Consider the following 14594-nt stretch of genomic DNA (forward strand, 5'->3'; position numbering starts at 1 on the left):
CTGACCTTGTGCATGCTGATATTGGAGCTTGTACTGACAAGCTGCATTGGAACACCGAAATCAGATTTGGGCTTAGAGGTCAGTGAGAGAGTTACTCACATTATTTTTTTTACAGCTGATGCAGAGTATAGACTCTGACCTGAAGTGGTACATCCTGCTTTGTATGTGTGGCTACTGGTTTATTTGCGCATATAGTGGCTTTTTTCACAAGTAATTTAGCTGCAGATTTTCAGATTTCTGCTACACAGCAGCAGTCTCCTTTAGTGTACAAAATTCCCTGAAGACAATCTGACTTCCTATGTAAAACTTTTCATAGGATCAGACAAATGTTTTCAGTCTAGATTGCAATTCCCCTGAAAAATTGACCTTAGTTGTGCCACAGTGTGAATGCCCTGCAGAACTGAGCTTAATATCCAGCAAAAACTTATCTAACCTAATTTTTTTCTGCATACATCAGAAAAAAGAGGAGTGGTGATTATATAAAATGGTGATTCTTCTTCTCCACCAGCAGGATCTTGCTGGAATGAAGCATTAATCTGAGCCCCAAGTGTTTGTGGATTTATTTATTTACAATTTGAACTATTGTGTTCTTCAAGAGATGCTCATAAGTGTGGCTAGGTGAGATCTGTTAAGGAGCTGCTGTTTAACTTAGTACTGCTGCAGTGTTAGTTCAGGTCCAAGGATACACAAGTAGTTGGCACTTCTCAGAAACTGATTTTCTTCTTCTTTTGCCCTGACTGTGCCTTTCTTAGCATTTTTGTTTGAACCATCATCTTGAATGAAATAGGAAAAAAAAAAGTATTTTTAAGCATTCTTCCTCCCTTTAATGCTTTTATTCTCAGCACCTTTCTTTGGCTGCTGCTGTTTTTCTCTTCTTTTTTTTATATTCTACTTTTTTATTTTTTCTTCCCCTATTGGTAATCCATACTTCTTGCAGAGTGCTTAGTATATGACACTGCCAGCTTTGTCCTGCGTTCTCTATCTCAGTACTGGCCAGCTTGGTACATCCACTTATAATATGATGAATAACATCTGGAGCCTGGCCACACAGCCTACATTCTGGTCTTAGAGCTTTTTTAAGACATTTATCCTTTCCTGTTCAAATAGCCCGTTCCTGTGTGGTCATAATGAAATTCTCCTTTTCTCTTTTCAGTCTTCTGACAGCCTACCTGCCATTTGCCACTGTCTTCTTGTGAGGTTTTCAAAATTCTTTCCATGCAGTTCTTTTTCAACTGATTCTCCTTGTTCTGTTCTTACTGCTGTGTGACTAATAAATTACCCTCAATGGCAGAATCTTTTCCTTTTAATTTTGGATTAAACGAGCCTCTTTCTTATCTACAGTGTCTTAAACTTACAGGTTCCTTTCCTACAGCTGTTGCCTTTCCCTGTTCTTACTGACAACATAAAATCTGTTTTTATCTGCATTCACATTTATTACCTTAAGCAAGAGTAACTTCTTATTAGTTTTACAATTGCATTGCCTTAGATTAACTGGATTTACTTCTAAAGAAGAATACTATTCTTTCAAACATATCAGTTAGTTACACAGATTTGACAGTATACATGGGCCAAATAGGCCATCAAAAGATTGTGGAATCCAAAGTGAAAGTAGAAAGAAACCAGAAAGGAACAGGTGGAGCCATGATGTTATTTTTTAATTGATAAGCTAACACTTCCTAAATGAAATGAGTGGTTGTGGAGACATAAAGAGATATCCCCTGGTTGAATCACCACTTGTTATTTGCTACACTTTAGTTCATACTATTGTGTCTTTTTGGCTGCCCTATCTATTGAGGATATTCTAAAAAATATCTTCTAAAAATTGGTTGCTGAAATTTTGGGAGTTATTAGGCAGGTCCCCCTAATTACCGTGGCTCTACAAGGGGTAGGAAAAAACTCCTGGAATACAGACAACAATGTAATTGCCTCAAAACTTCAGTTTAAATAGGGAATTAAGCCATAACTGGGAGGATACAGAAAGGCAGAGACATTCCTGTGTTGAGTTTCTTGGTGAAAGCAGTGTCTTCAGTTTCAATAGGCCTTTTGTTTTTCCTTCTGTTATTTGTAGAAATGAGAACAAAAGAAGACTGAAGGCAGCAATGCTCAGTTCTAGATCTGAATCAGAGCTAGTGTAACCACAGCAATGGACAGTGACTTCCCATGTGATACAGAAGGTGAGAAACTCACATCAGAATTATAGCCACCTGTAAATAATACCTCTGGACAGCAGAATCTTTAACTCAGAGTCATTTATAAAGGCATTAGCACTCTATAATTAGTACAGCGAAACCATGTGCTAATGGTGGTAAGAAGTATTTCCTTTAAAAAAGATCTTAAACTGCAAGCTCTCCTACTTGATGCATGAAAGACTATTATCTATATAAATTTTTAGGAAATGTAAGGAAAAGTTAGCATTTTGCCTCTGAGCATAATATATTCTCCCATTGAAGGAACCCTGCAAGCTGTTGCTGAGTGCATAATGGAAGTTATTTCTGCCCACACAGTTGATGATTTACCAGCATCCAGTAGCAGTTACCAGATATTGCCTTTTTTCAGAATGTATATTATGAGTGTTCAGGTAGAAATGCTAATGTTAAAAGATTTCAGTAGCTCTGAAGACAATTATAAAAAGTTTAGGTTTTTTGCCTCAGGTCAAAATCTTCCCTAAGCAGTGGACACCAAAGCTCTCATTGTCTAAGACACATTTCAAAGCATGTTTCAGAGCAGGTTTTGTGATCCTAAATCTGCTTATGGGTCCACTATAGAGAAGAGCAACACAGCTCGCACTGTGAAGATGCTTCCTTGACATTTTCAGAAGTCAAAAGATTGGAAAAGTGCCAGTACCAATGCACCCCTTGATGCCTGAGGTCAGTCTTTATAGGGCCTATCGAAGAGACAGTCTAGCATGGTCCAGTGTTTGTTTTTACAAATCATAGACCTTCTTGTGTAAATGGTACATCTGTACCTCACAAAATGACTAAATACACTACAAAACATGTTAGAAAGAAATGCAACAGTGCTGTGAATGTGGATTACAGCCAAAATGATTACAGTCAATGCATTGGAATGGACTGACTCTTTGGCAAAACCCCACAATCAAGACAGTCAAGAACAAATTGTATTAAAAAATATACATTTGCTTATGTTACTATAAATGGTAGATTGCCAAAAGTGACTAAGAATAATTGCTTCTTTGTATTTTATTCTGCCTGTGCAATGAAATTAAATTGGTCTGCTTAGTCACACTTTTTGCTTGGAATCACTGGGCTGTTTTGCTCCCATGAAAGTTAAAGAGTTTAATACATTTGATTTTGATTTGACAGCATAAGCGTTTAGAAAAATAATCAGACAAAAATATCTATCCTATTTTCAACATAGTAAAAATAAGTTCAAATGTTTTCAGAGACATAGAGTTTAATGAAGGGTTTTGCTTGACAGAATATAGATTTTTTGGAACATAAAGCACAGCCTTGAGAGAAGTCTGTTACATTAATAAGAACATCATGAAATATTCTGTGAAGGTCTACACATGAAAGCTTTTTAACTGGGTGATAATTGGCTATTCCAATACTCCATTAGTAATATCTGGATCATAATGTTGTTTTTTTTTTAAAAAAAAAAGATAAGAATCCTTCTTTCATAAACATTATAAGTAACTGTAAAACTATTTAGACCCTATTTTTATCCTGAAGAGCAAACAGAAGTTTGTTAGGTAAACTTTATGAAGCTCATGACCCCTTTTAGATTATTGTTTTAATATCATCCTACTTCCAAACAATGATCTTTCTTTTTTTTTTTTTTTTCTCTCACTCTTTTTAAACTGTTCTATTTTCACCACTGAAGTCATAGCTACTGAATTAAGTAGGAAAAGATAAGGTTTCCAAGTACTGGTTACATCTCAAAATGAATCTGAAAGAAGATGAAGCAGAGGTGTTTGTGATATTCAGTGATGAGAAAAAGATAATCTGTCCTTGAACCTTGTCCTCCAAGGATCAGTGCAAAGTGTGTTATTTTGATTAACTTGTGAAAGATGAATTAAGGATTGGGGGAAGGAGAACAAAAGGAAGAAGAATCCTTAATTACAATCTTAAGCAACTGTGTGCAATCATGTTTCGGGATTTTCTTGCCTGAATACATCTTATTAAGTTGTAACCATGCACTCAGATGCTCCGTAACTTGGAGGATGAAGATTGCTTCTAGTTTCCCTCTTTAAACCACTTCTTCAGTTCACAAATGACATGATGCTGAATTGCCTTTCCCGATTAGAAGGGTGACATTGGAAATCACATGTCTGAAAATGAAGCTAAAAGACAAGGAACACATAACAGTTACATATTATATTTATTAAAATACTCATGCCTGTTTGCATCTGTGTATTCAAAGGCTACAAACAAATTCAGAAGTTAAAATTATTTTAAAAAAGAATCCTTCGAGATCTAAAGTAATTATTGTGTTATTTTATCCTCACATTACTTTCTTACTGTTGACACCACACTTTGCAGCACAATGTATAGGCATAAGCATTAATTATAAATGCACGTTACTAGTTTGTTCATAGTATGTTGGGAATGCTCTTCAAAAACCAGAAGACATAGGCCAAGGCTCATTCCTTACAGTTGCCCTTGGTATGATCCATTGTTCTAAAAACAGTACGTGTTAAAAATATTTTTGTCCGTGGAAAATGTCAGTTCAGCAGCTCCGCCAACATTTGGAACCTCTACCTGCTTTCTCTCTCTTTTTTTTTTTTTTTTTTTTTTGCAGGAGACGTCCTGACACCAGGGTGATCACGTTTCATTTGTAGATGTTTCATTCTGCAGACCCAAAAGGCTTCAGCAGCGCTGAAAGGAGGCAGAAAGTTTGTGCTGCCGCTTTCCCAGCCAGACCAAGTCCAAACAAAGCAGGTATTCATTTCCCAAAGCAGCTCCGGGGTTGCGGAGCTGTGCGTGGACGCTGCCAGGCATCAGCCCCAGCGTGACACTGCGCCTTCTCCTCCCACCCTGGCTCTGAGCTTCAGCATAGCCACGGCCGCCTCTCCCTGCGGTTCAATTCTGTGAAAACACCTGATTTACTTGTTCCAATGTGGGGTTTATTATTTATTTTTTTTATTTTATCCTATTCTCTCCCCTCACCATCCCGGTTAAAACAGGGGGCTAATAGGAGGGGCAGCAGCACTAGAGAGGCAGAAGGTAACAGGCGTGATGGGTTTTGGGTCCCTTGAGCCCCCCGGTGACAAGTCCGAGCCTTGCCACAGGAGCAGGAGAGGGGACCCCAACCCTGTACGCTGACCCCGGTCCCCAGCTTCCCCACGCAGGCCAGGCGAATGGGTCGCGGGGTGAGGTTTGGATTTTCCAAGTGGAAGCAGGGTAGGCTGAGGGAGACTGAAAGGGCAGAACTGTAAACTGGGGGCCCCGCAAGTTCCAATTAGTTTAGCGACTTCGTCTTCATGCCTCGAGAGCTAAAGGCGGCTTCTAGGACAAGTGTGGAGGAGGGGTGGAGGGGGAATAAAAAATTTCTTAAACTCTCTCCTTGAGCTCCGCGTTTCAAACACAAATCGAGAGATACATTGGCTCCCGCTCCACCCCCTAGCCCGGCTCCTGATTTTTATCCAAAGGACTCCATCTGTATATCCTGTCAAGGAGGAGGAGCAGCGTGGGGAGTGGGGTCGGGCAAGCTGCTCGTTCCCTGGATCCCTTCTCAATAGCCACTGCTGGGTTTTCGGGAGGTGCAAAGAGTCCCGGTACCTCCTCCGCGCTCCTTCGGACGGAGCTGGCAGCCGGCTCTGGCCGCCGAGCCGCGATATCCTCTGCTCAGAGCAGCATCCCCACCTCCTCTGCCTCCTTCCCTCCCTCCCTCCCCTTTCCCTCCCTCTTCTTCCTCCTCCTCCCGCAACCACGATCCGCACCCAGTCGGAGCTGGGCTTGGCATCGGCACCCACTTCTCCCACCGTGCGCCTAGCCGCTCGCCGTGCCGTGCCTCGCTGTGCTGCGAAGGAGGAGCGGAGCGGCGGCTGTCCTACCTCCGCGGGTGCGGGCGAGTGCGCGGGAGGGCGCGCAGCCCCCATGCCAGGCGGGCGCCCGGCCGCCCGCAGCCCGGCCCCCGCCTGGGAGCATCCCGCCATCGTTTCGCTGCGGAAGCACCGTGGGTCCTTGGGATTAAAATACTCACTGAGCTGGGCAGCTGAGGGAGAGGGGGAGCAGGTAAGTGCCGGCTGCACCTGTGCCTTTCCCTGCCTTTCTCACCCCTTTTCCCTCTCACGTAGCCAGAGGGAGACCGGGAGCAGGAGAGGGCTTTGCGTGGCGTAGTTCCCCCGCCTTGCCCCGACACTGCTCCCGCTCGGCAAAGGGGCTACGGCTCCGCGTGGCGGCGCGGCCGCAGCCGCAAGTTTCCCCGTGTCCGTGCTCGGGGGCGGCCCGTGCAGCGCGTCTAGGGAGGAGAGAGGGGAGAAGCCGGAGCACCGGCACCAGGTGTGGCGGGGGAACCGTGGGAAGTAAGAACACCAATGCTATAGGCGTCTGTGCACCTTCTGAAATATAAGAGAACAATAGCATCTCTCCGGCTCTTCGGAGAAGTCTCACAGGCAGCGGGGAAGTGGGTTGGGGGAAGGGAGGACCACAGACTTCTGCAAAATACAGAGAGTGCTAAGTCCTGACTGTCTCAGTCCTTTCTGTGCATCCAAAGCACCTGTCTTGCTTCGCCTGAGAGTCCAGCAGTGATGTTAACAGAGCAAAAGATTACGGAGGACAGGAAATTTTCTGAGTTATGTCACAGAGCTTTCCCCTTTTATGTCAAGGGTGTTCTAGAGTTTGCAAATGTTAAGATGATGGGAGCTTTTTTCTTTCATTAGTATTCAGCTGGTAAGTCTAGATCTGCAGTGCTTGGCTGTTTGACACAGACCCTTCCCCTTCTACCCTGTCCCCCCATCAACCAACGTATCCACACAGAGGCATGTCCTGCTTTCCTACAATAGGTTGTGTGCACCAGTAGCAAGTGGTTTGTGATTTGGATCCTCAGACTTCTAGCTGCTAAATGAAAGAAAAAATATCCCTTTTTGGGTGAGATTTAACCTTTATACTCGTGATTTCAAAAGGTGAGGTAGTTCAGGTGAGCCAAGATTCTGCAGATTATATCTTCCCTGACAAATCAGAGGATTTAGGGAGGGATGGGAGATGAAAACTAGTGAGGCATTTTCATTCTGGGAACTGAAATGTTGACACTTTAATCTTTTTCCATTGCAAGGATAAAATTTTGTGTTCTGATAGATAAGTTCTCAAGTCAAAGCAGGGACTTGAAAGGACAGCATATACTTCATGGTCTCTCTAACAAGACGCACTGCCTTACCATTTTTCAGCTAAAACATGGGTGATTGTACAGCTTTGCAGAAAATAAATCACTTTTCCAGGGCAAATAAGTAAACACATAAAGGAGCCGAACTCTGAAGAATGCCAGTTTCTGAAACAGTCTCTTCTTGGCAGTGATATATGACTTTACTTTTGTACCCATATTACATTTACTAATTGTTCCTCTGTCACATTATTTAAAGTTAGCAGGGAATTTTTACTGGTGAAAGCTGGATATTTACCCTGTTTCTGAAAGATAGGTCTACATATTCTCAGGTGAAAGCTATTCAAGGTGGGCAATAGCATGAAGTTGCATAAGTAAATTTAGTTTGCTTAGAGCATCGCTACTGAAGATACAACAGGTCAACAGATAAAGGTCAGTTGGGAAATGATGCTCATTTGCTCATAGCGATATCATAACAGTTTTAAAGATGCAAAAGTGAGGTGAGGACATTTAGGAGTAATATGACTGTGCCTCATTAGAACTAGTTCAGTGTGACTGGTGAGTTATCATTTTTTGGGGGAAAAAAAGAACAAAAACTCCATTAAACAAAGCCGAAAGAACTATCTAGGGACCAAATGTAACATCCTGTTTAAAGTCCTTGTACATGCTTTTCTAGCTCTTCAGCCTGGAACTACCAGGGGATCTAATCTAGGCACACTTCTTTGGTAGGGTCACAAAGAGAGGCTAAGTAAGATTTTAAAAACAATTATGATAAAATCCACACCAAAGTGAGAAGAGCAAAGGAGCTAAAAGCTGTCTCTGACAACTTTTGATATTGAACATATGAAGTATCCTAGTTTTGAGCCCTTAATATAGATTAAAAACTACCTGGAATAACAGAGATAAAGGTAATAATCTGAGGTACTACTGCGTGTTAGAAGTGTGTGTCAGTTAATGTTAATAAAAATACAAGCATAAGTAATGTTGATTATTTTCTTGCAAAGAGCCATTAAAGATTGTTATTTTAATCAGAGGGTATTTCACTCTTATAATAGGAGATCTTGCTGTAATTAAGGTCTGATTTAGGTCATTGGAATTGTGTTAAGAGTCAGATGACAGCCTCACAACTCTCTTAAATCTACTTTTATTGATTTAATAACAAAGGACTCTTGATTATTTGCTATTGATCTAATACCAAAACATTACTATTTTTCATATAAAAGGGTAATTGTAAAGCATTTGTGTAACTGCAGATTATCCATGAATTATCTGATGAGAAGAATGTGTAATTGTGTGTGCATGTTGTGTCCATAATTTTCTATGTTTCTTCAACAGTCACAGACTTGACTGAAAAAATCATTATTAATGCAAACCCTTAGATTGCTCTACTATAAATTAAAGTCTCTGCTATAAACCTGGCTAAGCTTTCCCTCAAAAGTATTCAACTCTCAAATTAACTCCAATGCGCAATGAAGATAGAAAATATTTGAAAGTTCAAATGGTTTGCTGTTAAATGTACTGCTTGGGAGTCAGTTTCAGTATCAGGTTGGCTAGTAAGTTTCTGTATATATTTTTGGGTATCGGCTTCAGTATCTGGTGTGTTCTGTGGTTCTTCAGTGAAGGCCTTTCTTGAACCATTCAGTCTAGTTTATCATGCACATTTTTTTTTACATGTACACTTTCATGTTATTGCTGCATATTGTTTTTTGATGTAAATAAAAGTCAAATTCTACCTGAGGAAGGGTGCATAAAATAGAACATGGGTATTTCAGTTCTTGTGTCAGACCAGGCTTGACTCTAAGCAGTAATGCAGGAGTGCCTCCTCTGGGAATTCAGTGGTTCTGCAAAAAAGTCATCCCTAGGTATTATGTGAAGATCCGCAGCTTAAATGAGGCTGCAGAAATTGACCTTGTGGAAATTTAAATATTTGACTTGATTGGTCACAGACATACAAATACTGCTGGCATTTCTTTCAATAACTTATCAAATTAGCATATTCTTTTTCAGTAACTTAGATCTATAAAATGTTCCACAGTGAGGTGAAAAACCAATAAAGCACTTTGTCATGGAGAAAACAATATGAAGAAAAAAATCTTTATTTTGTTAATTTTTCTTGGGTGAAGAAAGAAAACTACCAAAACCCCAAACAACTTAGCACTCTAGCAGCATACAATCTTATGATCAGCTGCAGAGCAGTATGAAAGACCAAAATCTGTTGCCTGATTTTCTTTACACATTTTTTTTGAAGCCATATCATGTATTCAAGTATGCCTAGTGTTTTTCTGTTGTCTCATCAGCTCCTTTCACCTGAGTCAGAGGGTATTGGAGCCAGTTTAGTGTAACAGTGCCATATGTTTGGAGCAGTGATAGTTTTTTGCTTGATAACCAGATGCAGACTGCAGGATGTGCACTACATTTACAGATCTCCCATGTGCATATTTAGGCCAGCTAGCAGCAGGAGGGTATGGTCTGTAGTTGTAATGTCATCTGACACAGGGAGTTAATGGGTTTCATCATATTGCAGAGCTTCATTTCATGGAAGGGTCCCCACCTCACTTACTCTAAAAGGACTCTCCTTCTCTGCCTTTTTTTTTCCTCCCTTTCTGGGATAACCAGACATTGCAGTCCACACCATTATTAGACATGCTATCTTCTCTAAACCCTTTGTTTCAAGCATCACAGAGTTCTTGTGCATATGAAAGTGTCTCCTATGGTATTTAGGATGTGTGACATAGATGAGGTGCAGGCTTATAACAAAAGGGAATTTTCTCTGCCACAGAGGGTGACGCCCTTTCCAATGGGCACTGTAAAACTGAATGTGAAAACATAAATATTTCAGTGAGGGTAGTCCAGCTCTCAGGAGGCTCACCTACTCATTATCTGGTGTTTAAGGGATCATGGTTCAAGATCCAGTGGCAACAGTTACCCTCAGAGTTACCTCAACATGCAGGGTGTTATTTTATTGAATGACTGAAGTAGGGGAAAAAAAAAGTACAACAAGCACAGTGTCTGTCCACTACTGATCAAGCTAAACCAGGATTTTCTAGCTGGTGTTGTCTGGGCTGCACTTTCAGGGTTAATGAGGTCCAGGTCTTCACAGTAAATTTTGCCATGGTATAAAAAAATTAAGCAATTTATGAGAGGTAGACAGTGGTGGGAAGAGGCAGTAGCAATGGAAAACTCTTCAGTTGCACCTTCAGTGGATGCCCTGAGCTGACAAGAAGATTTCAAAACAGAGAAATGCAACCCAGAATGGTGGAGTTTACTAACGGAAAAGGGTTTGAATTTCTACTTTTTCCTGAAGAAGTTTACACATTGAAGAGACTTCAAGACAATATACTGTGAAGCACAAAATTTGGCTTGAAAGGGTGGACAGGGAAATGGTTCATAGGTGCAGTTGGCATTATGATACTGGTAGCAATGTGTGAGTGGAAGTCTGCAGTAATTTGTACTTTGGTTGCAAAGGTTAGGTGGTATGAACATAAATCTCAAGAATCTTCAACAAACTGCTGTAAAAGGCTGGGGAAATCTCAGGCCTGGGGAAAGGGGGCTTCTGTGAGGGTATCTGGGAGATTGAAGGCGTTTTGTCCATTAACTACTCATGCTTACTGCTATACACAAACAGCGAGGACTAGTCATGATGCGTTGTTTTAGAAATTATGGAGCGAAGCAAAATATTCAGAGAGATTTTCAGTGGGTGTAAATTACCCTTAATTGCTTGCAGTGATGGGAACCATTCCTTAAAGCTTAGGATCTTATTCATGATCTGAATGTTTTCAACAAATCAAGATTGCCCCTCAGAGACAGTGCATAATAGTGTCTTTTTGACACTAGCAGATTGTTTTGGCAGAGTAGAGTAGTAACATTTTTCAGATTAGCAGTGTTCAGCAGAACACTTCTGCTACTAGACTGTGGCTTAAATATAGTTCAATTTCTATATAGCAGATGGAAGAAAAAGAAGGTTTTTATGGTGTATATTGCATAAGGAGGTTATTATTTTTCCAAATGTATATTCTTCAGCCTGATGTTTTATACATCAACCAGCTGTTTAGGAAAACAAATATGATAGATGAGATATTTAGTGGATATTTTTTATGTTTTAGTGGTTTGGTTGGTTGGTTGTTTAGTTGTTGGGTTTTTTTTAATTATTCTAATAGTTGTTCACATAGACAGTATGTTACTGTTCTATTAAGACATACTATGTTTACAGTCCAGATCACATAACATACTCTTTAAATTACACACCAGCTTTTATACTTTGTATTTTTCACATTTTTCTGATTGTCAGGATTATATGTAAAGTAAATAGAGGATAAAATCTTATACATGAAAAACAGTACCTGGTGACTTAAATATACCAGCAGACAAATTAATTTTATTTTTAAAACCTAAATTATGTAGGCAAAGTGTGAGTGAGGAGGCATGATTGTATTTTGGCCCTGTTTGCAGCGAGGAGCAGCATTTTGCAGATCCAGAAATAAGATGTAAAGGTGCACTTATGTCCTAGGGTAATTAATGACACTAATTAAGCACAAATATTTCTCGATTCTGTGTACTCTGAGTTCTGTTTATGCAGAAAGTGATACGTTTTATAAAAGAACATCTTTAAACACAAAATAAAAAATGGTTGCAGGTCGTTTTTGCCTTCAGTTCACACTCAAGCCTGTAAATGCAGATGATGGAGAAGGCACTGAAATCAGAGCACTGCCTTACCTCTGTTGCTTTCAGTGTTAGTCGTAATCACCACTACAAGTGCAACCCTAAACACTGAAGTTATGCCTTGACAAGGAAAAAACTCTAACAGCACCTTTTAGCTTTTAGTTTATGAATGCTGTGAAGTTGCTTATGTGGTCTTGTGGACTTCATGCTTATGGATTTGGTGATGTTGAAGTGCTACTTATACTTGGACAGATGTATGTATGTGCATATATATGCGCAAATATATAAATTAATGTATATATATTTAGATATATATTTATTGAAAAATCCATATAAAAATGTATATCTATATCAGTAAGAAAGACAATAAGATATAATTTAATAAATATTTATTCCACAAACAGAAAAGACTTTTAAATACCAGACACTTTTACTTTTGCTTTGGAAAGTATCACACTCAAAAGACAGTGTGCTGAAAGAGCTATAAATAAAAAACGAAAAAGAAGGGCTCTAAGAGGAGTAAGAACACTTATCCTGAAAAAGGCAAGGAAGAGAGGAAAGAGTGTTCCAGAGCAGAAAGTGTTGCTCCACAGCTGAATAAAACCAGACAGGATTCTGGTGACTGTGTGGTGAAAGTATTTGAGAGTGAGTAAATGACAACATTTTTTTTTTTTTCCAGGGGGTGTGAGTATTCTGCTTTTCATCAGATTGTGCTGTCTAGCATATGGACTGTTTTTCAGTTGGTATTTTGGGTGCATTTTTCAGTTCTGTGCCTTGGTGTGTGGCTGGGGACCATGGCACTCCATATGGCGGCTTTCATACTTTCCTGCAGGTGTAAAAGAAAAGATACAAGAGAACACTGCTTGAGATAAAGGTTAGAGCAATTCTAGGTTTGAAATATCTGTTCAGAGCAAGAGCAAGTCATTTCAAACTGCTCAGTGAAAAGACACTAACATATTGTAAATGTTTTACTGACATTTCTTAAGAAAATCCATTTCGTATTTTTATCTCTGTTAAATAACAATCTGCTGCATCTTTGAAACAAAGTGACAGTTTATCAATATCAGATGTCCTTAACCCGATGTAACTTAGACACAGAGAAGGAAAGTAAAGGGTGCACAAACAGCCTCTGCTACAAACAATGATTTTCTTATTTGAACTGTGTGGTACCAAGTGAACATAGAACAGAAGAAGCACTCTTCTTAACATTAATGGAAACCCTCTCAGTAATTACTATGTCATATGGTCGTGATTTACTCAAAGGGCCAGATCAAAACTGTGCTATGACTAGTTGGGATTAACCATTTCAAACTATGCTCTGTTAGCGAGGATGACACCTGCATGTTAATCCCACTGTGAAAAGATTCTTGGTCCATGTTGGAGAGATACCTTTATAACCGTAGCATCATGTTCTGGAAATTAGGGTCTTTAGGTAAGACATTGTCTATTCTCTTTGTTTTGCCTGTAGGGAGACACTGGATTTTCACATACAGAAGCTTTCAAATTGCTGCTGCTTAACAAACATGCTCAGTGGGTTTGTGGTTTATCCCACCAGTCTCTGAGTAAAGCCTTTCTGGTGCAGGGCAGTGCCACAGAAGGGATTACTATAAAAAAGCTTTAAATACAGTCTGTAATCAGAAGAGCTTTTTATTTGTTTCATGTTTCTGCCCTCTAGGTACCTTTGGCAGCACGATGCATAAGAGTTCTCCAGCTAAAAGAGCCTGACATACTGAAAATAGGAAGCAGAGTTCACATTTCACTCAGTTTTAATAGCAGTGGGTAGGGTTATAATGATAATCTACCTAGAGCATTTAACGTGTATATGATTTAATGTCTAGCCTTTTTAGATTAATTAAATGTAAAAAGGATGAAATCTTCTTTATTTCATTGCTTCCTAAGTAGCAGGGGTTCCTCCAAATGAATGCCTTGTTATCTGTTTTAATTTCATCCTCATTTTCACCTTGTTTTTGGTACTTCTTAAACACTTCTCAACTGCCTCAGTGCTCATTCAGGCAAGGAGGATGCTTATTTTAGAGAGAGCATTGCTTACCTGGGTGATGTCCTGAAAGACAGGGCTATGCTTGGTTCTGACTGACAAAACTTGTAGTTTTAGAAACATTATAGTAAGTATACATTTATTTTTTTTTTTTTTGCCAGGAGAGACTCACAATTATAAAGGGCAGAAAAAAACACTTGATTGATGTTTGGGTTTTTTTTTGTGATTTCTACCAGTTATTCAATGGACAAGATTTTGAAATAAAATTGAAAAAAAATGCACAAAAAATAAAAATTTTATGTGTTAGTGCTGACAAATAATTTGTCATTAAATCAAGGTTTTGTTGAAAACACAAAATCATATTATCCTCCAATCTTTCTTAGCATATTTGTGTAAAAGTATATAAATTAGTCTTTCATGCTTCTTACTGTGCCTGATACTTTCTCTAGGAGTGTAGTAAAAATACGTGGGGAGACTCTGAGGGCTTTTTCGTGGGTCAGATTCAGATCAGGATAAATCATAACATCTGGTATACAGTAACTAAGAATCAATCAGATTGTTCTGATTCATCTTATACTCCTTTATTTTACTTTCACTTATCTGGAAGAGAGTTTAGCTACCATATGTCCTTGCCATTAATACAACTTTCTGCCTGTAA

At 39.5% G+C, this 14594-nt stretch overlaps 1 protein-coding gene across 1 annotated transcript in view; it reads left to right on the top strand.

Moving 5' to 3' along the window:
- The first annotated feature begins 5909 nt into the window (after positions 1–5909).
- The window catches only part of LOC101868169 (cadherin-7), an 83742-nt gene continuing 75057 nt past the window's right edge, over positions 5910–14594 (top strand). The window contains exon 1 of the mRNA XM_005153453.3: positions 5910–6197. The gene's annotated coding sequence lies outside the window, so the exon portion shown is untranslated. The remainder of the gene's footprint in view (positions 6198–14594) is intronic.

Source organism: Melopsittacus undulatus, chromosome 1, assembly GCF_012275295.1.
Source record: "Melopsittacus undulatus isolate bMelUnd1 chromosome 1, bMelUnd1.mat.Z, whole genome shotgun sequence".
Taxonomy (NCBI): Eukaryota; Metazoa; Chordata; class Aves; order Psittaciformes; family Psittaculidae; genus Melopsittacus; species Melopsittacus undulatus.